Source organism: Lycium barbarum, chromosome 8, assembly GCF_019175385.1.
Source record: "Lycium barbarum isolate Lr01 chromosome 8, ASM1917538v2, whole genome shotgun sequence".
Lineage (NCBI taxonomy): Eukaryota > Viridiplantae > Streptophyta > Magnoliopsida > Solanales > Solanaceae > Lycium > Lycium barbarum.
In genome coordinates, this window is record NC_083344.1 from 94036351 (window position 1) to 94048331 (window position 11981).

Sequence of the window (11981 nt, forward strand, 5' to 3'; positions counted from 1 at the left end):
GAGCTGTAGTATAAGTATATACCGGCGGAGCTTGATGCGCATTGGTAACATCATGTGTCGGCGGTATGAACTGAGCCTTTGAAGAGGCGGTTGTAAACAAAAGAGGAGCATTTTGAGTAACTAGGTGGGCAATGGGTTCAGAATGAGCTGGTTGAGAAGTGGTAAAATAGTTTGCTTGGTTAAGTTCATCCAAATTTGGGAATGGAGGTGGCATAGGCAAAGTCTGACGAACCCCGTGAGATGGAGTCATATGTGGTTGAGTTTGAGAAAATGATCGATTTTGAAGTACCATGTGACTTAATTCAGCAACTCGTCGCTCCAGACGAGCAATGATCTCCAAATGTGTTTCTGGTTCATTAGAGGATGTGGGATCGCTTGTGATCGGTAAACTAAGAGATGGCTCAGATGAAGTGGTTGCATTGATCAAACTTTGCTCCATTTTAGAACGAGTCTTTTTAGTTAACCAGGTGATTAGTGATGAGTCAGAGTCTGATTTCTTGGCTCTAGACCGTGTGAAATATGGATGCTCCGCCAGTTCCCCTTTAGCACAAGTCAACCTTCTTCGTTTTAAAAATAAGTTTGAAAGAAAAAAGATAAAACAAGAAAGAAAAAGAAAAACGAGTCAGTATACGGTAAGGACATGTTATTGTACATAAACACATTATTGCACATAATACATCGCGTTCTATAATGCAAGGGACCTCTTTATGCCAGAGGTAGGCCTAACGAACATTTGAAGGACAAACATGTTTTTTATGTATCATTCCATAACTCTTCCTAAAACTAATTTACAAGAATAATAAAAATTTATTACATGTCAATTAATAATACAATTCAAAGTTAATCTAAGATATCTAATACTTCATCTCCACTGATTTCCTTTAGTTGTCTTCAACCCTCCGGCATTAATTGGATGCTCCACGACAACCTGCAACAAAATGCCAGTTTTTCCTGAAATATCTATCTATAGAGTACTAGGTCCACATATTTGTCCTTCAAATAATGCACATAGATAGTGAATAGTGTCACTTAGAGTCATAGACTCATTTGGACATTTGGTAAGGTTGACTAATGAACTTAATACACCAAGGGTATTAAGTCTCCTAGGTTTAAAATGATGCATGTCCTTACAAGGTTTTGGTTTTCGCTCTACCTAGGTAGACTAAGAGTGGTTTTCCTATGACACAAGGCTCCCCCAAGCGGACAACTTGGGAGTGGAAAGTCCGTGGCCGTCGACTGCACCGCCGATCGACTAAATCCACAAGATCGATCCAACTAAAGGGGTAATTTAGTAGTGCACGGCCGCGAACCGCGAAACCGCTTTAAGTGTGTGAATTTGTGTGAATTTTCCAGGAGTGGAGGAAATATGAACGGAATGCCATTTTAAGGAAAGCAGTAACATATAGTTGCATAGAAAATTTCACATAATAAAACAACCACTTAAAAACACATAAGAAATAAAAGCAACAATAAAGGCAAAATAGAAAAAATAAAAAAATAAAACTCAAACGTCCAATTAATTAATTATTTACCTAAGTTGTTATGGTTAAGAACCTAAGTTCCCCAGCAGAGTCGCCAAGCTGTCATACCCCATTTTAACCGGGTTAAATCAGGAGTACAACATATTGGTGATTCCTATTTTTTTTTTTTAAGGAGTCGCCACCTAATTAATTTAACGGTGAATTAGGACACCTAGAGGTTAACTAAGGCAAAGTTAAAACTAAACCTCAATTAATAGTCTGCTTAACCAGTATGATTCTAGGTAAGGGCTCTATATTATCCTAAAGGGAAGGGGTTAGGCATCCTTTAGAATCCGTTAACTTACGGTTATCCAGCCAAACTTAGGTTAATTAATTCGGATTAAATATAATGCTTAACTCTTAAGAAAAATAGGTTATAAATATTATTGAGCTTTTAAAGGAAAAACATAATTATGCTATTTAAACTGACTTGAAGAAATGCATAGTAATCCACTTAAAAATAAAAATTTATAAATGTTGTTAATAATAATTTTTATTATAAAAGTGAGACTGACAAAATATAATGATTTGTATATAAATAACAGCTTTTAAGAGAAAACCTAGCCAATATGACATTATATCAGTATAATAGCGTAAGAAATCTAGACTTGTTTTTAAAAAATAGAATGCAGAGATGATGAATTTCTCTCTTTTTACTGATCTATTTAATTATACTCGGCTAAACATAAATGTGATTGATTCAAACTTGAAGAGTTATTTATAATATGTTTGAATTTATGTTTGCATATTAATGATGTTTTGAAATTAAGATAATAAAAATATAACTCCTTTAATTCAAAAATATGAATTTTATACTATCAACTATTCTAGAAGTAAATATTATGGATACTATAAATAACTTTAATATAAAAAGAAGAAAATGGAATTTATGGAATTGATTGTTAGTCTCTCTTAAACTAACTACCCATTACTAAAACTGAATCTACCAATTCATTAGGATTCACCTAAGTTAATAAAATAAGATAAGGTTAGTCGTACAAGGCAAATAACAAAATACACAACAATAAAATAAAGAAGAGAGAGAAGGAAAAAGATGAAATGGATCTGGCCCATTTTAAGGCCCAACTGCTGGAACTGTGCACATGATTGGGCTTAGGCCCAGTTTCGATTGCTGCGATCCATAGCTGCTATTGGGCTTGAGCCCAGAATTTTTTTAGCTTCTTATTTTGACTGCGGACAGGGGCTGATTTGGAGATGACTCGAGAAGATTTCGTTGGGCTTTAGCCCAACAACGAATGCAGGAGAAGACCGAGTCTCTCGGACTCGTATGCGATGATCATGCATAAAATGAAAGGAAAAGGATTAGTACCCAATTGACAAATAAGGCTAAACATACACAATGTAAATAAAATGGATCAGTGGAGTATACTTGCAATATACAAACGCCTATTAAATGTAAAGAGGTATAATGGCCATATCATTTGTTCACCAAAAACCACCACAGATCCCACATAACTAGCGATATACACTAGACAAACAGATCACTTAAAGAAAATTAGGAGTCTTTAGAGACAGGGATACTCTAACTCAAACACTTATTCATACACAAGCAGTTCCCTGTACACAAACTCCTAGACTTCTAATTCATTAAGATATAGCCGCTTTCATCAGACAAAACAATTCCTAATCATGAGTCATTTTAATAAAACACTTTACCATATACCATAAATCAAACCAACATATATACCAAGTTCAACATTATTCTTTAATCATTATTCAAGCACTCCGACAAGATTAACCGATTAAACTGAAATATGCATAACAGATCGACTTAAAAGAGAGTAAAATCATCATAATAGATCATACATCAATAGAGCAGTCCTCGGGGCTTATCTATTTCCATGATTTGTTTTAACATGATGTTATCACAAAGCATTTATGCAGGTTTATAACATTCGGGTAAAGTCTCGAAAAGAAATCACCCAGGACATGAGGGAGAAAAGGAGAGTTCTAGTTTAAGGAAAAGAAGGAACTAGTTTTAAAACATATTTCGCCTCATCTTAAGTACTGAGCTGGAAAGAACACCTTTTACACATGGAACATAGCCAAACTAAACTCTATAGTCTGTTAGAAGTTCCAGAAATGATTATTAAGTTAAGCTGCTTCATTAAACAGCAGTCAAACTACACAAATGCTGATGCCCTAACAAACAGGAATCAAACCCAATAAGGCAAAGAAACACATATGAACAATACTAATAACCTAAAACTATCTGGATAAACATGTTTGAACAGGACATGAACATAACTTGAACATGCTTATAATAATCTTAATAGGCACAATAATTAGCTATTAGCATAATCTATTCAAGCCACAAAAGCATGTTGATACTAGACCAATTATACAATTTGAGCAGTATGAAATGCTATAGACACGCTAATGACTACAATAAAACTCTACCAGCAAGTTAACGACTAGGCTAATATAACCCATACTTAATCCAATAGCAGTTGAACTAAATCAAACTAAGTAACATACTGACAACTGAGCCACCCGAACCAACATGGCATTCTCAAACTACTCCAATATCAAACAAGAAACAATGGGTTATACTGACAACAGGCCAAATCAAAGCGTAACCAAAGTAAACTTGTTTAAGCTAACTGATCATAAGGCTAATGCATACGAACAGGATGGGCAGACTAGCTAGTCCACACCGACACGTGATTAGTCTAATCACATACCAGCAAACAAAGGCAAACTTGCAGCATAAGGGTCAATTTAAACCAGCATATAGAGCTAAAATAGTCACAAAACTAAATTGAACCGGACTAAACCTGTATAACACGACCAGAATAACTGCAAACGAAACTGAAATATGACTAAACAAACAAATCGCACAAACAGTTTCAAACATCCAATCAAATACTAAAACAACTCAAAGGAAAGAAAATACCTTCTCCGAGTGCAGCGAAGTGGGTACGGGCTACGATATCCACTCGAACACTACAGAAATTCGAACTTGCGTATGCTCGGATTCAAACGAACATCCACAGCAAAAAAAATATTTAATTTTGTGACGATATCGAAAAATTAAAAGTCGATATTTTGAAGGGGAACTGGAACAATTAAAGACTTGTGTTTCGAAATGACTATCAAGAAGTATTAAGGTATTTCTTAGGGGGTTTCTGAATCGAAAACACCTCAGTTTCCTTGGGGAATTTTTGAATCGAAAACCTCTCGGTTCTTGGGGGAATTTTCTCAATCAAAAGACCTCCGTTTCTTGAGGGGGTTTTACTTTCAAAAATCTTATATTTCTTGGGGTAATTTCCTGAACCAGAAAAATCCTCCTCTAACCGATTCCACTCCACAACATATTTATAGGTTTTCTTAGGCTTTTTTTTTATGTTGAAGAAAGAGGAAAGGGAGCGGGGACAACGAGGAGTGGTGGTGACAGAGGAAACGTGGGGGGAACAGACGCGTGGGGGACAAGGCGGAGTGGGGTGGCAGTGGCGTGAGGAGTGGAGGCGGCAGAGGGAGTGGGGGTGTCAGAGGGCACGGTGGTGAGTGATGGGCAAAAAAAAAAAGGGGAAAGGGGAGAGAAGAGAGAGAATGAGGCGGGGAGGGGAAGCGGCGGAGGGATGGGAAAAAATGAGGGAAACCCCTAGGGTTTCCCTTGTTAAATGGGAAATGGGCCGTTCGGGTCGGGTAATAATTTGGGTTGGACTGGTCCGTTCGAAATATTGGGCTGGTACTTGAGTGTGGTTTGGGCATTAAAATGGGTTGGGCTGAATTAAAATGGGCTGGTAAATTAAAATGTGGACTGATTTTGTGAATTGGTCCGAAAATAATATGAGTTGATTGGGCTACTACATTTAAATAAAAGACCTATTTAAATAACTTGTGTTAAAATATTACTTAATATAAAATATGCAATTATTAGTGCTCAGATAAAAAATGGCGTTGTAATAGCCGTGTAATAATATTTCAAAAATCCACAGTAAATAAACACTATTATTTAATTATGCAAAGATAAATGTGATGCGTGTGCGTAAGCTGGTAAAATGCCGAAAATGATAATAATAATAATAATAATAATAATAATAATAATAATAATAATAATAATAATAATAATAATAATAATAATCAGTGCGGTAATAGAATAGTGAAACGCCGGTATTGATAAGAGGCTAGTAATTATAGTAAGATATAATATATATATTTTTTAATTTTCTAAAAATATTAGAGGCGTAAATAGGTATTTCGGAGGAGAGGCGGGACAAAATTGGGTGTCAACAACCCGAACTGAATATACACACCAGTTCTAAATGACCATTCGGACCTCTCAGAATTGACAGATTTTCGATAAAGGTCCATTTACCCAAAAGTTAACTTCGAGTCAAACATTTTTCACTTTATAAGCCTAATTTCACAAAAACTAACCTATTTCGTACTCGATGACCTCGAAAATTGTACCAGCCATCCCCACGGGTCAATATTCAATGATAAAACTCGGGAAAGGGGCAACAGGGTCAAACTAGCTGTAACGACCAAACGGGTCATTACATAGAGGTACTCAGTTTACTTCTCATTTATGGAGGACTTTGCAACAGGAGTTGGATACTCGATTGGAGCTTAGCACCGTGTTTCATCCATAGATAGATGGTCAGTCTGAGAGGACTATTCAGGTGCTTGAGGACATGTTAAAACCTTGTGTTATCGACTTTGGTGGTCATTGGGACCAGTTCTTACCATTGGCAGAGTTTGCATACAATAACAGTTATTACTCGAGTATCGACATGGCACCGTTTGAGGCTTTGTATTGTAGGAGATGGTGTTCTTCGATTGGGTGGTTTGATGCTTTCGAGGTGAGGCCTTGGGGTACGAATTTTTTGAGAGAGTCCTTGGACAAGGTGAAGCTAATTCAGGAAAAGCTTCTGGCAGCTCAGAGTAGGCAAAAGGAGTATGAGGACCAGAAGGTTCGTGATTTAGAGTTTATGGTTAGGGAGCAGGTGCTGTTGAAGGTTTCACCCATGAAGGGTGTGATGCAATTTGGGAAGAAGGGCAAGTTGAGCCCAAGGTTTATTGGTCCCTTTGAGATTCTCCGTTGTGTTGGTAAGGTGGCCTATGAGTTAGCTTTGCCACCAGGCTTGTCAGGTGTTCATTCGTATTATATGTTTTTATGTTGAAGAAGTATCATTCAGACGGTTCTTATACCATTCAGTGGGATTCAGTATTGTTCGATTAGAATCTGTCCTTCGAGGAAGAGCCGATAGAGATTTTGGATAGGCAGGTGAGAAAGTTGAGGTCTAAAGAGATTACTTTAGTCAAGGTGCAACGGAAGCACGTCCAGTCGAGAAGGCTACTTGGGAGATCGAGGTAGATATTCGAGAGAGATATCCCTAGCTTTTCATCGACTCAGGTACCTTTCCTTCGTTCCCTTTCTTCTGCGTTCGAGGACGAACGGTTGTTTAATTGGTATATGATGTAACGACTCGTTTGGTCGTTACATATGTTTTGACCCTTTTACCCCCATTGACCCTCCCCCTAGCCCTCTTAGAGTGATTTTAACTTGCGGGGATGGGCGACACGATTCTCGAGGTCATCGGGTGAGTTTTGATAGGATTTGAGGAAGTTAGAACCTTAAAGTGAAAAACGTTTGACCAATAGTTGACTTTTAGGTAAACAAACCTATTTTGGGAAGTCCGTCTATTCCATAAGGTCCGGAAGGTCGATTATGACTTGGTGGGATGTTTGGTTCAGTTCCCGAGGCTCTTGGGAGCATTTTGTACCCTTTGTTGGAAATATGGTTTTGGTCGTTTGGGGGTTGAACAAGTCAAAGTGACCTCCGTTGGAAATTTTGAGGCCACAGTTGAGTTCGTAGCATGTTTTTACATGTGTCTGCATATTCAGTTTGTACCCGGAGGTCTCGAGTGGATGTTGGAATTTGGGGTGGAACTTGGTGAAAACTAGGAAATTTGGTTTATTTGGTTTTCTGGTGTCCTGCCTCTGCGGGGCCCATGCAGGACTTAACCCCCAAGCGTGAGGTGCCTTGTCATTAATGAGGTCCACCTTAGCGGACGAATATTTGTCGAGGCAGGAGCGCGTAAGCGGATCCTGGTCCGCCAAAGTGGGGATCGCTGAATAGATTCCCTTTATATTTTCCAATTCGAACCATTTTTCTTTCATTCACCAAATTGAAAACCTAGGAGTTCTAGAGTCGATTTGAAGAGCATTTGGAGTTGTATCATCTTTTGAGTAAGTTCCTTTGACCTTGACCTTGATTATTTACTTCCTAAGTTAGAACTCATGGGGGTATTTAAGGGGTTAGTTGGAAAGTAAGTTGTAGACTCTAAGTTATCATCTTGGGATCTTATGCTATGAAATTGGGGTTTTGGTTGGTAAATCTTGTTTAATCTAGTCATGAATTCTTGAATTAAGTAGTTACTAAGTTGAATCATTCTAATTTCATGGTGTATGGTTATGGAAGTTAGGGTTTCTATGAAATTTGGGGGTTTTCGATTAAAGGTTGGAATTGTTCATGGTTTGAGTCTGATTAGCAATTGAGGGTTAGTATTAGACTTCCTAAGTTTGGATTAATCGATTTTTATCAAAAGTTTCTATTTTACCCTTGTGGGCCCGTTTTCCCTCTTTTAAAGCGTTACTTTTGATTCGAATAGTATTGTAGCTTTATGGGTATATTTAGTCTCCATTTCTAATATAGAATGTGTTGTTAAATAGCCTTCGATCATTCGTAAGCTCTTCAAAAGGGCAAGGCTCAAGTTGGATAGTTCGTGACACCCGCTCGGCATCGAGGTTGGTTACAGTTTACCTTTCGATTAGACTCCCACTAGCGAAGCATATGTAGGAGTTATATATTGACAAGGAAAGCATGCTAGGCCTTCTGGTATGAAGTTGGGATGTAATTCTATTAGGTTGGTTGTTGTTGTTTGTGGGCTTGTCGCCTTATTGCTGTGGTTTGGGCTTGTCGCCTTATTTGCTATGTTGTGACTTGTGTATACATTCATCTCACTTGTTTTTGTCACTTATCATCGAGCAGAGGAATAATCATGAGATTAGGATTGAACTATGATGTGTGTTTATGATAAGACACGAATAAGACTTTGATTTCGATTTCTTGTTAATTTGATATCTTGCATGGCATACACTCTCATTTCATATGATGCATTGATATGAACTGTGACTTGGTATTGATGATGATAAGTGATACAAAGGAACATCCGAGGTCTTTTCCAGATAGTGTACAAAAGAGATGAGAATCCGTGATCCGAGATTGTTACCAGAGCGGAATGTGATATACTCGTTGTTCGAGGTTTCTTCCCGGGACAAGGAAGTACATGGACTTCACGGGTCCCCCATGGGTCATGACTATTGAGACATGGAGGTTTCTATCTGTAGCATGTGTGTACAAGTTTGAGGTATTTGGCCAGTGCATTGCATTGCATCACATTGCATTGCATATGCATTCACTATTACATTCATTCTTCATCGTTGATTTGTACTTGGTATTGATATTGAGTTGATTTCATTGTTGATTGGATTCGTGAATGTGCTTGATTGCTTACATGTCTACTTGTTGATTCTTTCTTCATATATGTGAACTAATTGTTGTCGGCCTACGATACCTACCAGTACATAATGTTTGTACTGATACTACCCTGCTGTACTCTTTTCTGAGTGCAGAGTTTGCTACAGGATCCACTTCAGCACTGAGTGATTTTCTCGAGGCTTCTAGTGCGAGTTTCCAGGGTGAGCTATGTTTCAGATCCGCAGCCCCAAAACTCTTCTTTATGATATCTGTCCATTGTTCCGAGACAGTGTTTCAGACTCTTTGTATTTGACATTTCAGACTTATGTATTGATAGTGGCTCTTGTACAGTACTTAGACCAGATTTTGGGGCATTTGTATTAGTATTCCGCACTTCGTAGTTAGTTATATATTGAGACTGCTTAGATTTTTTTATTTCTTTTTGGTATGCTTAAAATGAAGGGGGGGGGGGGGGGTTAGTGTGGGTGCGTGCTCGACCTACGAGTTGGGTTGTCACAGACTTTAAACTTTTGCAATTAGAATTTCGTGATAGACTTTAAACTTTTGCAATTAGAATTCAATATATATACATCAATTATCACATAGCCTAGGAGAAAATAGTTAATATTCTGTCTGGTGAATGGGGTATTTATACTAGGATAAAATGTGAAATTGTATTCATGTGATACACAACAGCAAAGAGATAAATATTGTTACTCTAAAAGACACCACATTGATAGCTTGGTTAAATAGAATTCACCTATTCATTATGCTAAAAGTTTGTGACTTTCATAAATATGGATAAGGGCATAAGGCCTAGAGAATGTCCATATTACAGCAGTAAGTTTTGGTTCCAATTTTGTCACATGAATATATCACTAAGACTACATTCTAAACACTTTCACATTTCAACAATCTGTAATCCACTTAGAAAAAAATTTAGAAGAACTTACATCTTTATAGGCTGACATTTATAGTTTGCTAACATATGCTTGTGTTAGTTCATTCCATTGTGAAAATTCAAGACACATTTAGCATAGTTGTGCTTTCACGGTGAAGCCCACGCAATACAAACTTCCATCTCTAGAGAAATGGTTATCCACCATGCTTTCAAAGTCATTCGAGTTTCCTATGTCGTCATTTGAGGCAGCCCCAATAACAATGGTGGAAACACAGCGCGCGCAGAATATTTTTTGAATTTGAAAACAGGGGTGACGATGAAAGGATAGATTAAAAGTGGGAATGTCCTATTCTCAATTTGAAAAACAAAAATATCCCTAAATATTAAGGGACGAACTTCTAGAGGTTCACATAGAACCAAATGACTCAATTACTCCAGATATTATAGTTTAGGCAGATTCTTGCGAAAGATGATGAAATTCATGAACCACCTAAAGAGAAAGGTGCTTCAGATTGCGTAAAATACATGTTTACTGAGCAAGGGCATTTTCTGTAAGTATCAACACAAATTTAAGACCGAAGACAATGTGATATTCAAAACCAAAGGTCGGATCACTATACCATCTTTTTTATGTTCACATATGATAAAATCCTGCTCCTTGAAGGTGTACGTGCTTTGTCTTAATTCTTCCTCGGGAATAGCCAATAAGGAGGTAGTTTGGTTCAAGCGTTTCTGCAAGAAGCATCAATAGTAAAAGCTTTTAAACAGGATTTAAAAGACGATATTAGAACAAAAGGCTAGAAACTCACATGTGTAGCATCAAGTTTACATGTCAAATCTGAGCACTGATGAACTTGGTGATCATACCTATAATCTACTTCGCAATTACTCAAATTCCTGATTTTCACAAACCAGAAATCAAAATCATTCACTGTATAAGTGAAATACATAGACACTTGTCAACTACAAGAGTTTTAGCAAATACATAGACACTTGTCAACTATAAGAGTTTTAGCAAACAGTTTTATATTTAAAGTTGGCTTTTTTCCTTTATTTATTTACTAGTGAATTTGCCGCATGTTGCGGTTATAAGAAAAATTAGTTCATGTATATATGAAATTTCTTGTTAATTGATAACTTCTACTAAATACATACAAAATACAAAAACTTAGCAAATATAAAAGGCAAGACATTCATATTAAAAAAAAAATATTAAATTATTTTAGAAGCTTTACATTGGTTATATTATCTTGGTTTAGTAGATACTTGGTTACCTGTATATTTTTGTCTTATATTTTTTAATATATGCATCTATAATTATGTTTTGACTAGATGATTTTTTCCACTCGTTGAAATGTTAAAAATAAGAAACAAAAAAAATCAATCAAAGTAGAAAAACAGTGAAGAAGACAATGCCAAATTGTTATCTTCGTTGTCAGAATCATGAAAATTTTCTATTTTAGAATTATCTTTTTCTCTCTCCCTACACATTTCTTATTTTTCCTTTATTATTATCCTTTTACTTTTGGGAAAATTACATCCCAATGCCTTTAGGTAATCTAGCTTACAAAATTTTATCATGTATAGATTTTGTATATTTATATGTATAATTTGCATAAATAACACATAATATACATACATATACATATAATCAGTGTATAAATTTTGTATATTTCGGTCATATTAGTAAATAAGTTTGGCCGAACCATACATATTGATAAGTTTCCCTTTACTTTTCATCCTTCATTTTGTTCCCAGTTAATCATTACAAAGTTTGTAAAAAAGAATATTACATTTTTCCTTATCATCTTAATTTTGGAATTCATTAGATAATTATAGAGCTTTTAAAATATATTTTATTTTAATAAATAAATACTCATGTATCATTCAAGAAAAAAAGTATTCTTATTGTTATGTAAAGAAATAAAGAGACTAGGGTATAAAGAATAATAGGACAGAGCGCGCATCACAAAAGACAACTCAAAATATGCTCCATCAACAACATCCAAAGCACAGTTGTAATAAGTAAACGTTTTTTTTTTTAACAAGA